The sequence below is a fragment of the Canis lupus genome, chromosome 19 (genome assembly GCF_011100685.1).
Source record: "Canis lupus familiaris isolate Mischka breed German Shepherd chromosome 19, alternate assembly UU_Cfam_GSD_1.0, whole genome shotgun sequence".
Lineage (NCBI taxonomy): Eukaryota > Metazoa > Chordata > Mammalia > Carnivora > Canidae > Canis > Canis lupus.
In genome coordinates, this window is record NC_049240.1 from 24,033,955 (window position 1) to 24,053,141 (window position 19,187).

The following is a 19,187-nucleotide window of genomic DNA, read 5'->3' on the forward strand; positions in this document are numbered from 1 at the left end:
TGGGAAAGAGTTGACTTCTTAATAATGTTAAGTGTTCTAGTCCATAAATATGGACACCTCCATTTATTTAGGCATTTTATTTTTTTCAAAAGAATTTTGTAATTTTCTTCATATACATCTTGTACATATTTGATTAGATTTATATGTATTTCATTTTGTGTGTATGCTATTGTAAATGGTACTGTGTTTTTAATATCAATTTTGAATTGTTCACTGGTAGTATACAGGAAATCAGTCAACATTTATATACTATTAACCTTGTATGCTGTGATGTTGCTACTATTAACAAAAGTTCTTTTGTCAATTTGGGGGGACTTTCTACATAAACAATGCATTCTTTGAACAAATACAGTTTTATCTCTTCTTTCCCAGTCTGTATAAGCTTTATTTCTTTTTCCTTATCTTATTGCACTGGATAGGACTTTCAGTAAGATGTTGAGTAAGAGTGGTAAGAGGGAGTATCCTTGCCTTATTTCCAATCTTAGGGATAAAGTCTCCAATATCTCACCATTAAGTATAATGTTAGCTGTAGGGGCTTTTGTAGAAGTTCTTTATTAAGTTGAGGAAGTTCTCCTCTATTGCTAGTTTTCCACAAGTTTTCCATCATAGAATGGATGGTGGATTTTGTCATGTTTTTCTATATCACTGATATGATCATATGAGTTTTCTTTTTTAAAAATGTTTATGTAGTAGATTACATTAATTGATTTTTAAATTATTGAACCAGCCAATCAAACCAGCATACCTGGAATAAATTCCACTTGTTATAGTGTATAGTTCTTTTTACACATTGTTAGTTTCAAGTTGCTGATGTTTAGTTGCATCTCTGTTCATGAGAGATAGTGGTCTATGGTTTATTTTTTGTACTGGTTTTTATCAGGGTCAGGATGATGCTGGTATCATAGAATGAGCTAAGAAGTGTTCTCTCTGCTTCTGTTTTCTGGAGGGGATTGTAGAGAATAGGTATAATTTCTTCCTTAAATGTTTGGTCAGATTCATCAATGAAAACATCTGGATCTGGTACTCTCTTTTTTGGAAAATTAACAGTTATTGATTCAATTTTTAAAATAGATATAGACGTATTTCTCCTTGTATGAGTTTTGACAATTTCCTTCAAGGAATTTTACTGTTTCGTCTAAGTTAATAAATTTGTGGGCATGGAATTTTTTGTAGCATTCCTTTATTACCTTTTTCATGTCCATAGGATCAATAGTGATAACCTTTCTTTTTATTTTTTTAAAACATTTGAGAGACACCTGGGTGGCTCAGTGATTGAGGGGCTGCCTTTGGCTCAAAGTCTGATCCTGGAGTCACAGATTCGAGTCCTGTATCAGGCTCCCCAGTGAGCCTGCTTCTCCCTCTGCTGGTGTCTCTGCCTCTGTCTCTGTGTGTCTCGTGAATAAATAAATTAAATCTTAAGAAAAAAAAACAAAAACATTTGAGACAGAGGCGCCTTGCTGGCCCAGTTGGAAGAGTATTCAACTCATGATCTTGGAGTCATGAGTTCAGACCTCCATATTGGATGTAGAGATTACTAAAAATCTGAGTCATAATTCAGATAAAATACCTACTTGAAGGTATTTGGAGTATCATATGCTTCACCTGCTTGAAGTATATAATCCAATGACTTTTACTATATTCACAGTGTTGGGCATCCATCACCACAATCAATTTTAGAATATTTTCATTGCCCCCCCAAATAAGCCCTGTTCCCTGTAACCATTACTCTCATTTAGGAGTTTAATCCATTTGGAATTAATTTTTGCCTCTAATGTGAAGTAGAGGGACTAACTTCATTCTTTTGCCTATGGCTTGCCAGTCTTCCTACTACCATGTGTAGAAAAGACTTCTTTCACCATGGAATTGTCTTGGCAATTTGTCGAAGCTAGTTATATATGTGAAGAATTACTTCTAAACTCTCAACTTTTTAGAATATTTTATTTTCAAGTAATCTGTACACACAGTGTGGGGCTCAAACTTAAACCCCCAGATCAACAGCTGTATGCTTTACGAACTGAGCCAGCCAGGTGCCCCTGAACTAAATTCTATTGTTCTGGTTGTCCTGGGTCCTTTGAATTTCCAGGTCATTGTTAAAATCAGCCTGTCAGTTTCTGCAGTGTCTGTCTGGGATTCTGATAGGTATTATGTTGAATCTATATATTTGGCAATTTTGCCACCTTAGTATTAAATTTTCCGATATGTGAACATGGACTATCTTTCCATTTATTTATTTCTAATTTAATTTCTTTCAACAATGTTCTATAGTATTCAAAGTTTTTCATTTGTTAAACTCAGATACAACTGATTTTTTAAATATGGTTTTTATTTATTTTGAAACAGCTTGACTGAAATATAATTCACATACCATATAGTTGACTCATTTAGAGTATACATTTCAGTAGTTTTTTATGTTACATTATTAATTTCTTAATTACAGTAAACAATATATAAATATAAAAGTTGCCACTTTAACCATTTTAAGTACACAATTAAGTGACACTAATTACACTAACATTATGTAAACACCACCATCCGTTTCCAAAATGTTTTCATTACCCCTTTGTAACCATTCCCCCTGCCCCAACAGGGGTCTCTAAACAGTCTCTATGGATTTGCCTACTTTATGTACCTCATGTAAATGGATTCATACAATATTTGTCCTTTGTGTCTGGATTATTTCACTTAGCATAAGCTTTTCAGGGTTCAATCAGGTTGTAGCATGCATCAAAACTTCATTCCTTTTTATAGCTGAGTAATATTCTGTTATATGTATATATCATATTTTATCTATTTTACCTGTTGATGGATACTTGGATTGTTTCCACCTTTTGGATTGTAAATAGTGTTTTAATAAACATTGGCATACAGGTTCAAGTGCCTGACTATGAAGTCAGGCACTTGAATATATATAACTAAAATGATTATATATATCTAAATGATATATATATCTAAAAGATATATCTTAAAATATATCAATATATAACTAAAATGATTTAGTTATATATTTAGGAGTGGGATTTCTGAATCATATAGTAATTCTGTGTTTAGCTTTCTGAGAACTACCAAACTATTTTCCATAGCAACTATACCATTTTACATTGCTAGGTATTTTATTCTTTTGATGCTATTGTAAATGGAATTGTTTTTTGAGATTTTAAAGATTTATTTATTTATTTGAAGAGAGAGCACACATGCCCACATGAGTGGGAGAAGGGACAGAAGGAGAGGGAGAGACTCTCAAAGAGACTCCCCACTGAGCATGGAGCCCAACATAGGGCTCAATCCCATGACCCTGAGATCATGACATGAGCCAAAATCAACAGTCAAATGCTCAATGGACTGAGCCATCTAGGCACCCTGGAATTTTTTAAATTTGCATATGATTTGTTCATTGCAAGGGCACAGATATACAAGTGATTTTTGCATGTGGATTTTTTATGTTGCTGGTTTGCTGAATTCATTTATTAGCTCTAACAGTTTTTTGTGGCATCATGAGGTTTTTCTACATGTAAAGTCATGTCATCAATGTACAGGGATAACTTTACTTCTTCCTTTCCAGTTTGAATGCCTTCCTATTTTCCTTACTTTATTGGTCTGGTTGAACTTCTGGAACTATTTGAATAGAAGTGGTGAGAGCCATCACTGACGTGTTTTATTCCTGACCTTAAAAGGAAAGCTTTCAGACTCTCATCAGTGAGTATGATATTAGCTGTTGGGTTTTTACACACGGCTTTTGTCATGTTGAGGAATTTCCCAACTATTGTTGTTTATTGAGTGTTTTTATATATTAAATTTTATCAAATGCTTTTTCTGTATCAGTTGAGGATTGTTGATTTTATTCCTTTCATTAATGTGATTTACTGCATTGATTATTTTTTAATATGTCACACCATCCTTGCATTTTAGGAACAAATCCCACTTGGTCATGGGATGGTCTTTTTTGTATGCTGCTGAATTTGATTTGCTAGCATTTTCTTGAGTATTTGTGTCTTTATTCAGAGAAATTTTGTAGTTTGTTCCCTTGTATTGCCTTTGTAGAGTTTTGGTATCAGGTAATGCTGGCCTCCAGAGAGTGAGTTTCAAAGTATTCCCTCTTCTTTAGTTGGTTGAAAGAGTTTGCAAATAAGTGGTATTGATTCTTATGTCAACATTTGGTAGAATTCACCAGTGAAGCCATCTCATTCTAGGATTTTCTTTGTTGTGTGAGATATATCATCACCAATTCAATCTCACAACTTACAGGTTATCTTAGTTCAGGCTAGTGTACCAGAATACTACAGAGTGGGTGGCCTAACCAAACATTTATTTCTCACAGTTCTGGAGGCTGAGAAGTCCAATCAAGGTGTTCGCAAATCTGATGTCTGGTGAGACCACTCTTCCTTGTTTGCCAATGATGGTCTTCTTGCTGTATCCCCACATGGAGAGAACAGAGAGACAGAGGAAGCAAGCTCTCTGGTATCTCTTTTTATAAGGACACTAATCCTGTTCATGGGGTTCACCCTAATGATCTAATCACCTCCCAAATGCCCCACTTCCAATTACCATCACATTAGGGGTTAATATTTTAACATATGAATTTTAAGGAGTCAGAAACCTCCAGTCTATAGCATAAGTCTATTCAGAGTTTCTATTTATGTGCAAGTGTTTGGTTGTAATTACTCCTATTTGAAGGTCCTTAGTTTTAGAGGACTGCAAGGCATTTTATTACCTCCTCTTTCCATTCCTTAAAGGTTTCCACAAGCTTTGGCAAATTCACATTATCCTCTTGACTACGTTTTAGAGTGAATCCAGGTATGTCAGTAGATCACCATCAATCCACCTCACCAGCACTTTACATCTTTCTACAATATGTTGACACCAGCACACTGCAACTTGTGTAAATTGATGGGGCAAAGGTTTATAAGGCAGTAGTTGGCTTTTTCTAAGTGTTTGGAGCCTCATAATTAGATATATAAGCCCCTGGCAGTGTTGCAGTCTTAATGTGCTTAATCTCATTGGCTAAAGTCTTTAAAGATTGAAACAGTGAAATACTAGACATTTTAGGGATAGAATAGTTATCAGAAATTGAATGGTCACTGGAAGATGTTTTCTGGAGCCTGTTTGCTTTTCATCTCATGAGCTATAAAAAATCACTGTCATACCTGGCAAAGCTGAATATTTCCACACCATCTGTCAAAGAGGCCTCTCCAAAGGGAAAAGATCAATCGTTATATCCCCACAACAGAATGTATCTTCAGGTTTCTTTTTAAAAAAAACCTCCAGGATGTGCCCTGCATACATTTGTGGATTTTGTACATTATCATTGACTCTAAAGGAACACTTAGTTCAGGAACAGGAGGTGACTCTAGGAGTTTTACTGTGAAGCCATAGAAAATTGCTCCATAGTAAACCTTGAGCCATTTAATATATTGTTCACTAGTAATTCTAGTGTTTCCTGAAGATCCAGTATATACCAATGGACTGTGTATAAATACCACATTTATTTGGGGAATGTGTCTTTCTATAAGGATCCTTGAAAAACTGTTCAAATTTGGCAGGAGCCTCATGATGGGAGGTGACCCAATCTGATTACAAATGCAAGGTGAGGAGTCCAAAGAGAGCACTGGCTGGAAGGATTCATTCACCAAATGCTGTTCCCCAGCATCCAAGTTCTCATACACAGGTACTAGGTTCTTTGAGATGAGAGCTATTTTTAGCATCTGTTCAAAGGACCACACTGTTTCCATCTTTACACACAAAGGTTCCAACTGAAGTTTTCACCTTAGAAGGACAGGACTGTCTATACCTAGGCCCATAGTTGTGTAGGTGCCTTCTCCTCCAACAGGCCTCGATACTACCCACTCCCATGGCAACCCTTGCACACCGCCATTTCTTCTTGCATTAATTAGTTTTGGTAGACTATCCTTTTTACTTCTGTAAAATTGATAGTAATGTCCCTACATTCATTTCTGATTTTAGTGATTTGAATCTTTTATTCTGACTCAATCTAGACAAAGGTTTGTCAATTTTGTTGATCTTTTCAAAAAACCAACTTTTAATTTCATTGATTTTCTATCCTCTATATTATTTCTCTCTTTTCTACTGTTATTTCCTTCTTCTAGCTTTGGGTTTAGTTTGCTTTTCTTTTTCTAGCTCCTTAAGATGTACAATAAAGGTTACTGATTTGAGATATTCCTTTTCCAACATATACATTTACAGCTATAAATTTCCCTCTGCGCACTGCTTTTGCGGCATTCCTTAAGTTCTGCTATATCTTCATTTATCTCAAGGTAATTTCTAATTTCCCTTGTTATTTCTTCTTTTGGGTGGTTAAGAGTGTTTAATTCCCATATTTGTAAATTGTGCAGTTTTCTTTCTGTTACCCATTTCCAGTTTCATTCTGTTGTGATTGAAAAAGATACTTTGGAGACACCTGGGTGACTCAGGTAAGCATCCAACTCTTGATTTCAGCTCAGGTCGTAATTTCAGGGTCGTGGGATCAAGCCCTGTGTCTGGCTCAAGCTTAGCTCAGTGTCCGCTTGAGATTTTCTCCCTCTCCTTCTGCCTCTACCCCTCGCCCCATTCATGCTCTCTCACACACTCTCTCTCTAAAAATAAATAAATATTTTATAAAGGGGGAGGGTGCCTGGGTGACTTGTTGGTTGAACATCTGCCTTCAGCTCAGGGCATGATCCTGGGGTCCTTGGATCAAGTCCCACATTGGACTCCCTGCAAGGAACCTGCTTCACCCTCTGCCTGTGTCTCTGCCCTCCCCCCTCTATCTCTCTATCTCTCTCTCTCATGAATAAGTATATAAAATCTTTTTTAAAAATTAAAAGGAAAATTTAAAAAGAGAAAAAGATATTGTGTATGTTTTGAATCTACCTAAGTTTATTGAAACTTGTTTTGTGATCTAATATATGGTCTATTCTGGAGAATGTTCCATATGTACTTGAGAAAGATGTGTATTCTCATGTTGCTAAGTGTTCTGTATCTGTCTGTTAGGTCTAATCAATTTGTAGTGTTCACATTCTCTTTTTCCTTATTCATCCATCTGGTTGTTTTTTGTTTTTAGGTTTGTTTGTTTGTTTTAGTATATAGCCATGAAAGATACTGCTCTGTATTTTGTGTGTGTGTGTGTGTGTGTGTGTGTGTGTGTGTGTGGTACCTTTTTTCTTTTTGGCATCAGGGTAATACGAGCCTGGAAGCATTCTTTGCTCCCCTAACTTTTGGAAGAGTTTGTAAAGGATTTATATTAATTCTTCCTTTAACATTTGTTAGAATTCACCAGTCAAGTCATCTGATCTTGGGATTTTCTTTGTGGGAAGTCTTTTTATTGTTATCTCAAATTGCTTACTTACTATAGATCTATTCAGATCTGTTTCTTTTTGAGTGTTGATGGTTTGTGTCTTTCTAAGAATTCATCCATTTCACCTAAGTTATTTAATTTTTTGGCTTAAAGTTATTTCTAGTATTCCCTTATGATTCTTTATGAGTTATGTAATGTTGATAGTTTAATGTCCCTCTTTAATTTCTGATAATAGTTATTCGTAAAAAAAATAAAATAAAAAATAAAATAAATAGTTGTTCGTGATTTCAATTTTTCCCTTGGCTAGCCTACTTAGAGTTTTATCAATCTGATTCATATTTTTAAAGAACCAACTTTTGGGATATCTGGGTGGCTCAGCTGGTGAAGCATCCAACTTTTGATTTCGGCTCAGATCATGATCTCAGGGTGGTGAGATTCAGCCCTGCACTGGGCTCTGCACTCAGCAGGGAGTCTGTTTCAGATTCTCTCCCTCTCCCTTTGACCCTCCCCTCCCCAATTCAAATAAATAAATAAATCTTTAAAAAATAAATAAATAGGGATCCCTGGGTGGCGCAGCGGTTTGGCGCCTGCCTTTGGCCCGGGGCGCGATCCTGGAGACCGGGGATCGAATCCCACGTCGGGCTCCCGGTGCATGGAGCCTGCTTCTCCCTCTGCCTGTCTCTCTCTCTCTCTCTCTCTCTCTGACTATCATAAATAAATAAAAAAATAAAAATAAATAAATAAAATAACCAACTTTTGGTTTTATTTTTTTTTAAAGATTCTGTGTATTTATTCATGAGAGACCCAGAGAGAAGGGCAGAGACATAGGCAGAGGGAGAAGCAGGCTCCCTGAAAGGAGCCTGATGTGGGACTCAATCCTGGATCCTGGATCCTGGGATCACAGCCTGAGCCAAAGGCAGATGCTCAACCACTGAGCCACCCAGGCATCCCTGGTTTTGTTGATTTTCTCTATTGATTTCCTATTGTCAATTTCATTTATTTCTGCTGTGACTTTAATTATGTCCACTCCTTGTATTAGGTTGAAATTACTATTCTTTCTCTGGCTTCCTAAAGTGGAACCTTACATTACTTTATTTGTAATTTTTTTCTACTATATGTGTTTAGGGCCATGAATTCTCTTCTAAATACTGCTTTCACTGAATCCCACAAATTTTGAAACTTTGTATGTCATTTTCATTTAGTTCAAAATGTTTACCTTCTCTTCAGACTTCTTCTTTGACCCAATGCAATTTAAATGTGTGCAGCTTAATCTCCAAATATTTTGGGATTCTGCAGCTATCTTTCTGTTACTGACTTCTATAGTATTAAATTTGTTAAGATGTATCTTATGGCCCAGAGTGTAGTTTATTTTAATAAATCTACTCTGCCATTAACAGTTGTCCCTATCTTGACATTTATAGTAAGCACGTTTTTAAATTTCTCTTTGTTTTTTTTAAGATTTTATTTATTTATTTATGAGAGACAGAGAGAGAGAGAGGCAGAGACAGGCAGAGACATAGAGGGAGAAGCAGGCTCCATGCAGTGAGCCTGATGTGGGACTAGATCCCGGGACTCCAGGATCACGCCCTGGGCCGAAGGCAGGCGCTAAACCACTGAGCCACCCAGGGATCCCCTGATTCCTGCTTTTTTTTCTCATTACATCAATCCATACTTTGATAGTTCGTTTTCCAAGCTGTGTAACAAATTACCATAAACTTAGCAGGTTAAGGGACTCCTGAGTGACTCAGTTGGTTAAGCATCCAACTCTTGATTTTGGCTTAGGTCATGATCTCAGGGTCATGGGATAGACCCCACTTTGGGGCTCAGTAGAGAACCTGCTTGAGATACTCTTTCTCTCCCTCTGCCCCTCCCCCTACTAACACACATACTCTTTTTCCTCTCTAAAATAAATAAATCTTTTTTTAAAAAAAAACTTAGCAGGTTAAAACATTTATCATTTCAGTTTCCATGCTTCAGGAGTCCAGTATAACAGCTACAGCCTTGATCAGGGTCTCAGAAGGCTGCAATCATGGTATCAGCAAGGGTTGGGAGCTCATTTGAGTCCTCCTCCAGGCTCACTGGTTTTAGGCAGGATTCATTTCCTATTGAACTCAAGGTGGCATGCCTCTCCAAGGTCCAACGAGTGTTTTCCTGGCTTTACAACATCAAAGGGAAGGTGGGTGTATTTACCACATAGAACAGCAGAATCAAAGCAAGCAGAATAGTCTGACTTGCACAGACCTATGGCACTAGCTGGTTAATGATGGTGTTCCTAGAAATGAAATAAATAGGAAACCTACAAAATTCTTACTTGATCTGTATAAGCAGAAAATTTCCAGGTCAAGTGAATAAAAGTCTAATTCAAATTATAAAATAGTCACAGCCTCTCAGTCAATCCCAGACTTGAGCCAGTTCACAGCTCAGGCAGCCCTGGAATGAACAGGGGGCATAGATCTCTTTGAGGAAGGACTTCAGTATTCTACCAAAATTTATATTATTAATCTTTCTCCCAGCCTTCCCCCAAAGGACCTACAGCCATTTATCAGGATAACTGTGTAGGGAGAAGGAAATGATCGACTTCTCAGGGACTATGGGACCTGCTGTGAACAGACATTGACTCCAGGAGACCCAGAATGTCACTGTAGCCCTCTGGTCAGAATAGGAGCTCAAGTGAGTCAGGTGATCAATGGAGTTTTAACTCGGGGGCATCTCCTTGTGGGCCCAGTGGGTCCCCAAACCGATCTTGTGGTTATTTCCCCAGTTCCAGAATGCATAATTGTAGTAGACATACTTGCAGCTAGCAGAATGCCCACATTTGTTCTCCAACCTGTGAAATGAAGGCTATTACAGGGGGAAAGGCCAAGTGCAAAACCATTAGAACTGTACATACCTAGGAAAATAACATATCAAAAACACTTGGCATTACTAGAGGGATCCTTTGAGCTCTCTCCTATGTGGCACATGCAGAAGATGGATGGGTCTTAGGAAATAACATCAGATTATCACAAGCTAAACCAGGTGGTGACTCCAAGTGAAGCTCTTGTACCAGCTGTGTCTTCATCTTTGAGCAAATTAACATCCCCTGGCACCAGGTATGTAGCTATTGATCAGGCAAATGACTTTTTCTCCATACCTGTCCACAAGGCCCAACAGAGCCAGCCTTCAGTTGGCAAGACCAGCAAAACACCTGCATTGTCCTATCCCTGGATGATATCAACTCTCCAACCTCTTTGCATTTTGGAGGCAACATACTCCTCATTTGGGTGTTACTCTGGCCCATTTACCTAGTGATCCAAAATGCTGCTAGTTTTTAGTGGGTCACAGAACAAGAGTAGAGTCTGCTACAGTCCAGACAAGCTATTCTGCCTTGGGCCATATGATCCACAGATCCAATGGTGCTTGAACTGGCAGTGGCATACAGGGATGTTGCCTGGAGCCTTTCACTGGACCCTATAGATTTATTGCATTACAGGTCTTTAGAATTTTGGAGTAAGGCCCTGCCATTCTCTGCAGATAACTACTCTCCTTTCAAGAAATAGCTCTTGGCCTGTTTCTGGGCCTTAGAAGAGGCTGAAAGCTTGACTATGGGCCATCAAATTATGTGTGACCTCAGCTGCCCATCATGAACTGGACTGACTCACCAAGCCACAAAGTTGGGCATGCACAACAACACTCAAACATCAAATAGAAATGGTGCATATGTGATTAAACCTGGGTAGGCCCTGAAGGTGCAAGTAAACTACATGAGCAGGTGGCCCAAATGCCCATGCTCCCCACTCCTGCTACATGACTTTCTTGCCTTCATCCTGCACCTGTTGCCTCACAGAGAATTATCTATGATCAATTAACAGACGAAGAAAAGACTCAGGCCTGATTCACACATGGTTCTGCATGATAGGCAAGCACCACCCAAAACTGAATAGTCATAGCCTCGTGGCCCCTTTCTGGGAAATCCCGCAAAAACAGTGGTGAAGGGAAATGCTCCCAGTGGGCAGAACTTCAGATGGTGCACCTGCTTGTTCACTTTGCTTGCAAGAAGTGGGGAGATGTGCAATTATACACTGTTTCATGTCTGAGCCAATGATTTGTTTCAATGATCAAGGACTTGGATTATGATTAGAAAATTGGTGAAAAAGAAATTTGGAGAACAGGTATGCGAAAAGAACATCTCTGGGTAAAAAACATGAGTATATTTGTATCCTATGTGAATGCTCACCAAAGGATGATCTTAGCAGAGGAGGATGTTAATAACCAAGTAGATATGGGATGCCTGGGTGGCTCAGCACTTGAGCATCTGCCTTTAGCTCAGGGCCTGATCCCCGATCCCAGGATCGAGTCCCACATCAGGCTCCTTGCATGGAGCCTGCTTCTCCTCCCTCGCCTGTGTCTCTGCCTCTCTTTCTGTGTCTCTCATGAATGAATGAATGAATGACCAAGTGGATAAGACGATTCATTCTATGGATATGTCAGCCTTCCCCAGCCACCCCTGGCATTGCCTAACTAGCTCATAAAGAGGCCATGGTGGCATAAATGGAGTTAATGCATGGGCTCAGCAACATGGCCATCCACTCATCAAGGCTGTCCTGACTGTGACCACTGCTGAGTGCCCAATCTGCCAGCAGCAGGGACCAAAAATGAAGCCCCCAATATGGCACCATTCCCCAGGGTAATCAGCCCACTACCTGGTGGCAAGTTGATTACATTATACTGCTTCCATCATGGCAGGGGCAGTGTTTTGTTCTTACTGGAATAGACACTTATTCTGGATATGGATCTGCCTTCCACACATGCAGTTCTTTTGCCAAAACTACCATCCATAGAACTACAGAATGCCTCATCCACCATCATAGTATTCTGCACAGAATTGCTACAGTTCAAGAAATTCACAGAAAAACAAGCATAGCAATGGGCTCATACTCATGGAATTCACTCTCTTACTATGTCCCCACCATCCTGAAGCAGCTGGCTTTTGAATACTCAATTACACCCTCAGCTCGGTGGCAGTACCTTGCAGTACTGGGACAAGGTTCTTCAAAAGGCTATATGCTGTAAAACAGCAACTAATATATGATGCTATTCCTCCCATAGCCAGGATTCAGGGGCCTACAAATAAGGGGTAGAAAGAGGAGTGGCACCACTCACTGTTGCCCACAAACAAAACGTTTGCTTCTAAATCCTATGACTTTACGTTCTCCTGGTCTAGAAGTCCTAGTTCCAAAGGAAGGGATGCTTCCACCAGGAGACACAACAATGATTCTATTGAACTGGAAGTTAAGACTGCCTGCCACCCAGCCACTTTGGGTTCCCCATGCCTCTATATCAATAGAGAAGGAAAGGAGTTACTGGGGTGCTTGGTCCTGACTAGCAAGGGAAAATTTAAGTACTCCATGATGGCATGTCCGGAATTCAGGACACACTCAGGCCCTGTCTTAGTATTTCCACGTCTTGTGATTAAAGTTGATGTAAAACAACAACTCAATCCAAGCAGGACTAGTAATGACCTAGACCCTTCAAAAATGAAGGTTTGCTGAGTGAAGTAAGTCACTTGGAGAAGGACAAACATTATATGTTCTCATTCATGTGGGGAATATAAATAATAGTGAAAGGGAATATAAGGGAAGGGAGAAGAAATGTGTGGGAAATATCAGAAAGGGAGACAGAACGTAAAGACTGCTAACTCTGGGAAACGAACTAGGGGTGGTAGAAGGGGAGGAGGGCGGGGGGTAGGAGTGAATGGGTGACGGGCACTGGGGGTTATTCTGTATGTTGGTAAATTGAACACCAATAAAAAATAAATTTAAAAAAAAAATGAAGGTTTGAGTCATCCCACCAGGAAAAGAACCACAACCAACTGAAGTTCTTGCTGAAGGCAAAGTGAATATGAAATGGTTAGAAGAAGGTGATTATAAATACCAGCTGCAACCACGTGGCTAGTTATTGAAATAAGCACTGTAATTGCTATGAGTATTTCCTCCTTATTTTGTATTGAATACACTTGTGTTTATATATTTATATTTATATATATGTGAAAATATCTTTGTTTTCTCTCCTCTCTTATTCTCTTATCATGTAACATGAGATATGCTGACCACATATCATGTTGCTAAGTATTGTTTTTTTTTTTTGTTTTTTTTAAGTATTGTTATTTCTACATCATATTTTTTGAGCTATAGAATATCAACGTGAAGGGCAAACATTACTCAAGGACTTTACGTCCTCTCCTGGGAAAGGGGCTAGTGGGTTTTGGGTTGTATGCAGGATAGTCGTATCATGTTAAGAAGAATTATGACCTTGTTATTGTCTTTCTTTGGAGATTAAATATGGAGATGTGTGCAGTTGACAGGGTAGACTTGCAATGGTTAACTTGACTGGGCTGAAGAATACCCAAATAGCTGGTAAATATTTCTGTGTCTACAAGAGTGTTTCTGGAAGAGATTACCCTTTGGTTCAATAGAGATCCACCCTCACCAACACAGTCAAACATCACCCAATCCATTGAGGGCCCAAATGGAATAAAAAGGCAAAAGAAGAGTGAATTCACTCTCTTTTCTTGAGCTGGGACAACTTTTCCTGCCCTTGGACACTGGCCTGGTTTGGGGGCCTTTGGACTCTGGGACTTACATCAGCATCCCCTTTGTTCTCAGGTCTTCAGCTTCAGACCAAATTATAACTCCAGCTTTCCTGGTTCTCTAGCTTGCACATAGCAGCTTGTGGGGCTTCTTGGCCTCTGTAACCACATGAGCAAATTCCTATAATTAATCATCTCAGATAGATAGATATTGATCTCCTATTACAGATCTATATGTGTATACATATATAATATATAAGGGATATAAATATTGTAAATATATACAGATTTACCTCCTATTGATTCTATTTCTCTGGAGAACCTTAATATACAGTTTCCATGATTCAGAAGGTCAGCCCATCATCACTGGTACCTTGATCAAGGTCTTACAAAGCTGTAATCATGGTATCAAGCCAAGGCTGGGAGCTCCTCTGAGTCCTCTTCTAGGCTCACACATTTTTGGCAGAATGTTGAACTAATGGTTAGTCCTGTTGAACTAATGGTTTGCCTTTTCAAGGCCCAAAGGAATGCTTTTCTCACTTCCCATTTCTCATTTCTGGGAAGGCCTCTTTTAACGGGCTCACCTGATTAGGTTAGGACCATCCAGGCTGATCTCTTTTAATTAACTTAAAGCTGACCCATTATAGACCTTAGTTACATCTGCGAAATCCCTTCAGCTTTGCCATATGATGAAATCAAGTCTGGAAGTGAAATCCTATCAAATCCATATTCCCACCTACACTCAGACTGTAGATTATAAAGACAAAGTACATCAAGGGGCAGAAATCCTGAGGGTCATGTTAGACTTCTGCCTGCCACAGGTGGATTTAAGAGCAGTTTATTGTTTAAAGATTATTTATTTGAGGGAGGAAAAGGAGGGGAGTTCTGAGGTAAGGTAAAGAGAGAGAGAGAGAATCTCAAGCAGACTCCCTGTTGCGCGTGGAGCTCAATGCAGCGCTCAATCTCACAACCCTGAGGTCATGGCCTGAGTCAAAATCGAGTCGACACTCAACAGACTGAGCTACTGGTGCCCCAAGAGCAGTTGCTTTTAAGTGTGTGATATAATTGCATTTTGGAAAACATGTTGCTTTGTCTTCTGACATCATCACCATGCCTTGAATTTCTGATGTGAACAAGGACTAGGGCTAAGTCTGAGGACAGATAAGTAAAGCATGGGGATCCCTGGGTGGCGCAGCGGTTTAGCGCCTGCCTTTGGCCCAGGGTGCAATCCTGGAGACCCGGGATTGAATCCCACATCGGGCTCCCGGTGCATGGAGCCTGCTTCTCCCTCTGCCTATGTCTCTGCCTCTCTCTCTGTGTGTGACTATCATAAATAAATAAAAATTAAAAAAAAAGATTTAAAAAAAAAGATAAGTAAAGCATGGTTTGTATTTTCCTGGCTGTTTTATTGCAGACTGTGTACATAAAACAGAAAGGTGGCAATAGACAGCAAATGTTTAAGCACTAAACTAAAAGTATAAAATAAAATGCCTTCAGAGTTTAGAGAAGGAAATGATCACAGGAGAGGAGTTATAGGGGTTAGCAAATGAACTGGATTTTGAAACTGATCATGGAATTGAGCAAACATTTATTAAGCCCTGTGACACTATAGGGCCAGAAAGAAGAATCAGACAGTCTCTGCCTTCCAGAAATGTATGGTCTGATGGGAGAGACAAACCCTGAGCTAAGAAAATGTGGGCAGATTAAAAATTTGGTGCACTAGGGCACCTGGGTGGCTTAGTCCGTTAAGCATCCTACTCTTGATTTCAACTCAGGTCATGAGATTGAGCCCTTTGATGGGTTCTACACTCAGTGGGGAGTCTTAGATTCTCTCCCTCTGAACCCTTACCCCTGTTGCAAGTGCTTTTTCTCTCTCTCAAATAAATAAATAAATCTCTGGGGGCGGGGAAGTTGGTGCATTGAAGTTAGAATATAGAAGGGGGGAGTTCTATAAATTTTAAAGGATAAACAGGAGTAGTCGGTTGACCACCAGACTCTTGGTTTCGGCTCAGGTCATGATTTCAAGGGTCCTGGAATCAAGCTCCACATCATGCTCCACACTCAGTGCAGAGTCTGCTGGTCCCTCTCCCTCTCCCTCTGTTCCTGCCCCCACTTGCATGTGCTTGTGTGCTCTCTCTCTCTCTCTCTCCTCTCTCTCAAATTAATAAATAAAATCTTTTTTTAAAAAGATGAAAAAGGGATCCCTGGGTGGCGCAGCGGTTTGGCGCCTGCCTTTGGCCCAGGGCGCGATCCTGGAGACCCTGGATCGAATCCCACGTCGGGCTCCCGGTGCATGGAGCCTGCTTCTCCCTCTGCCTGTGTCTCTGCGCCTCTCTCTCTCTCTCTCTCTGTGACTATCATAAATAAATAAAAATTAAAAAAAAAAAAAAAAAAAAAAAAGATGAAAAAATTTCATTGCAGAAGAAGGGAAAGACAAGAAATGACAAAGCAAGATGCAAAGGGAAGAATGAAGGAGAGATGATGACAAACATGTGCCAGAGACCAAGTCTTGGGGCCTATGGGTTCTATCACATAACTGTGACTTAACCATTGAGAGTCCTGAGAATACTTTAAGGGGCTTGGAGAGGAAGTGGAGGACACTAAAGGCACAACTAGGGTTTCTTTTCCTGCATTTATTCAAGTACCCTGGGGTGAGGTAATAAACATTCTGAAACCTCAGTTGCCACATCCGTCAAACTGGGATCATGATACCTCCTATTTCTGAGATGTTGATGAGGTGGTTGAATGGGACAGTCTGTGTGAAGTCTTTTTTTTTTTTTTAAGATTTATTTATTTATTTATTCATAGAGACACAGAGAGAGAATGAGAGGCAGAGACACAGGCAGAGGGCGAAGCAGGCTCCATGCAGGGAGCCCGACGTGGGACTCGATCCAGGGTCTCCAGGATCACGCCCCGGGCTGAGGCGGCGCCAAACCGCTGCGCCACCGGGGCTGCCCTGTGTGAAGTCTTTGAAGACAGCACCACAGGGCCGGCATTGAGACAGTGATGAATGTTTGCTGTTTTTATCAGAGGTGAAGAATCTCTAGAAATGAATAAAATGGTGAAGGGTGGGGGAAATGGGTGAAGGTGGCCAAAAGGTACAAACCTCCAGTTATAAGATAAATAAGTCCTGGGGATGTACTGTGCAGAGTGATGACTGCAGTTAACAACACCGTATTGTATATTTGAAAGTTGCTAAGAGACATCTTAAAAGTATTCATCACAAGGAAAAAAATTTGTAATTATATGCAACGATGGATTTAACTAGACTTATTGTGATTATGATTTTGCAATATAGACATATATCAAACCATTACATTATATACATGAAAGAGAGTTTTATATTTCAGTCACATCTCAAAACTAGGAATAAAAGATTAGTAAGGTGCAACACTGCAGTGATATTAAGGAATGAAATTGCTTTGAAAGGTGTTTGACAAACTTAAGATGGTAAATTTTTGAAGTCATGACAAACATTTTTTCCTATTAATTTCAATTTTATTTTGGTAAGTCTTAACAGAAGATCTACTCTTTTATAGATTTTTCAATTGTACAATGCAATAGGGTTAACTATAGGCACCATGTTGTACAGCAGATTGCATTGTACTTTTTCATCTTGCATTACTAAAACTTTATACCTATTGATTGTCAACTCCCAAAGTCCTTCCCCACATGCTCCTGGCAACCATTCTTCTGCTCCATGCTTCTATGACTTTGACCATTTTATTATATATAAGTAGACTCATACAGTACTTTTTCTTCTGCAACTGGCTTATGTCACTCAGTATAATGTCCTCAAAGTTTATCCATATTTTTGCAAATGACAGGATTTCCTTCTTTTGCAAGGCTGAATAATATTTCACTGTATGTATTTACCATGTCCTCCTTTGTGTGTGTGTATGAGACAAAGATTAGAATTTTATTTTTTTAATAATTTTTTTAAGTAGGCTCCATGCCCAGCATGAAGACCAATATAGGGCTTGAACTCTATACTTTGAGATCGAAACCTGAGCTGAGATCAAGAGTTGAACACTTAACTGACTGAGCCACTAAGGTTGCCCAAGTCATGAATTTTATATAAAAATTATACATTCTTGCGTGCCTGGGTGGCTTAGTCGGTTAAGTATCCAGTTCTTGGTTTGGGTTCAGGTCATGATCTCAGCAGTTGTGAGATCGAGCCCTGTATCAGACTCCATGCTTAGTGGGGAGTCTGCTTGAAGAGTCTCTCCCTTTGTTCCTCCCCCCAGTTGCTCACTCTCTCTTTAAAAGAAATAATCTTTTAAAAATTATGCATTCGGGACACCTGGGTGGCGCAGTGGTAGAGCTTCTGCTTTGGCTCAGGTCGTGATCCTGGGGTCCTGGCATCAAGTCCCACATCGAGCACCCTGCAGGGAGCCAGCTTCTCCCTCTACCTATATCTCTGCCTCTGCCTCTCTCTGTGTGTCTCTCATAAATAAATAAATAAAATCTTTTTAAAAAAATAATAAGTAGGGCAGCCCCGGTGGCGCAGCGGTTTAGCGCCGCCTGCAGCCCAGGGCGTGATCCTGGAGACCCTGGATTGAGTCGAGTCCCACGTGGGGCTCTCTGCATGGAGCCTGCTTCTCCCTCTGCCTGTGTCTCTGCCTCTCTCTCTCTATGTGTCTCTATGAATAAATAAGTAAAATCTTTAAATAATAATAATAATAATAATTAATAATTTTAAAATTACACATTCTCATTTTTTAAAATTAACCCACTCAGAGAAATACAAAGAAGAAATTAGTAAATCTACCAAAACTCTACCATTTAGGGAAAAAATCTGGGTTAACTCTTGGTGATTATAGTTCTAGACATTATAAGGGGGAAATAATTGAGATTAAAGGCAGATAATCATTTTATAGAATGGATTGCACCATGCAGGCTACTTTTTCATATGAACAGCATTAACTTTTGTTTTGCTTAAAGACCACAAAACTAAAATGGAATAGAGAGAAGTACTGACTTTTAGTACAAGAGATGCTATATTCTTTTCTGAACTCCCCCTTGAAGGGGAGCAGAATATGCTACTCTACTATTTTGGCAAGTGGATTATTGTGAGCTGAGGTCCTTCAAGACCCGGAAGACTCAGGAAAAGCTTTTTACCTCCCTTTTAACTGCCTGAAAGAATTTAGATAGAGGGTCTGGGGATGCCTGGGTGGCTCAGTGGTTGAGCGTCTGCCTTTGGCTCAGGTCGTGATCCTGGAGTCCTGGGATCAAGTTCTGTATCAGGCTCCCTGCATGAAGCCTGCTTCTGCCTCTCTGTGTCTCGCATGAATAAATAAATAAAATCTTTAAAAAAAATAGAGGGTCTGG

General features: G+C 39.5%; 1 pseudogene; it reads right to left on the reverse strand.

Moving 5' to 3' along the window:
* Positions 1-3,262: 3,262 nt before the first annotated feature.
* LOC100688377 lies at positions 3,263-5,726 on the reverse strand (annotated as a pseudogene).
* Between the last annotated feature and the right edge of the window lie 13,461 nt (positions 5,727-19,187).